At 37.5% G+C, this 1,371-nt stretch overlaps 1 protein-coding gene across 2 annotated transcripts in view; it reads left to right on the plus strand.

The window, feature by feature from the left end:
• LOC101571190 (EF-hand calcium-binding domain-containing protein 1) overlaps positions 1 to 1,371 on the plus strand; it is a 20,047-nt gene that overhangs the window by 10,828 nt on the left and 7,848 nt on the right. The window lies entirely within an intron of this gene.

The raw sequence follows: 1,371 nt of genomic DNA on the forward strand, positions 1-1,371 counted from the left end.
TTTTCTCAGAACCGGGGATTGAACTCAGGCCCTTGTGCTTGCCAGGGAAGCGCTTATTCCACTGAGCCATCTCCCCGGCCCCTATAGCACAAATTTTTAAATCTTCAGATTTCTCTGATAGTTCACGTTTTTGTTTCCATCCCCAATCTGATTTCTCATAGATAGCATGTAAATAGAGTTTCCACTTTAAACTTTCTGCAGTGTTTTGTTTTGTGGGTTGAATCCAGAGGCTCACACATGCTAGGCAAGCGCTCTACACTGAGCTATCTTCCCAGCCCCATAGTGTTCCTATATAAGTCTCACTGGGAAGTAAAATCCTACATTTTGTGAATGTGAATCCTTTGCTAATACTAATATGGAGTCAAAGGCCTGTGATGCTGAATACTACTGTACATGGTAGGACAGCATTACTCTGTCAAAAAGATTCTGCTCCTCTACTCACACTTCCTAAAATCTTTCTTATGCATTTGAAAATGTTGGCTGAGGCTATAACTCAGTAGTAAGTATGCTTGTCTAGCATATATAAAGTGTTCAGTTCCTAGCAGGAAAAAAAAAAAAGATATGTTAATTTGGAGAAAATAATAATTTTTCAGTACTTGAGATTGAGCTTAGGACCTTCACACTGAGCTACATTATCAGATCTTTCACATATATTTATTTATTTATTTGATTAAAAGTTTGAGACAGGATCTTGCTAAGTCACAGAATTGCCCAGGCTGGGTTCAAATTTACAACTCCCTGCTTTAGCCTCGGATCACAATACTTTCTATAGGGAGGCCGTATCGGAATTCCTTATGTTATTGGTTGGAGAAATTCAACAGACACAATTCATTTAATTCTCTGGAATTTATTCCTGGCTCTGTTGCATCTGCCAAAACACTTAACCAGATATAAACTCTGTGAGAGTTCCTTCACTGCTGTGGTCCCAGGATCACAGAAAGGTCATTTGTGGGATGAATGAACAAACTCTGGTGCTTACACAGTGAGCTGGAAATTCTTCTCCAGGAAGAGATTATTTGGTAATTTGGGATAGTGCACATGAGCATGGCTTATGGAAATGACTATGTTAACTGATAAAAATTCTTTTTCAGTGATAAAGTGAATATTTCACTGTATATTCCATATGAGAATCACAGTACTAATTATACACATAAATGAAGGCTTAAAGATTTCTTTTATTGGGGCCAGGGAGATGTCTCAGTAGAACAAGTGCTTGCGTGGCAAATACGAGGGTCTGACTTCAATCCCCAGTTTCACAAAAAAAAAAAAAAAAAATTTCTATTATTGCAGCTTCTTAACATTTTAAAGTTACAATATCAAAATCCAGGAGTTGTATTACTTTCTTCCCAAATCCCAAAGGGTATTTAATCT

The sequence above is a fragment of the Octodon degus genome, unplaced genomic scaffold, assembly GCF_000260255.1.
Source record: "Octodon degus isolate 3935 unplaced genomic scaffold, OctDeg1.0 scaffold00262, whole genome shotgun sequence".
Lineage (NCBI taxonomy): Eukaryota > Metazoa > Chordata > Mammalia > Rodentia > Octodontidae > Octodon > Octodon degus.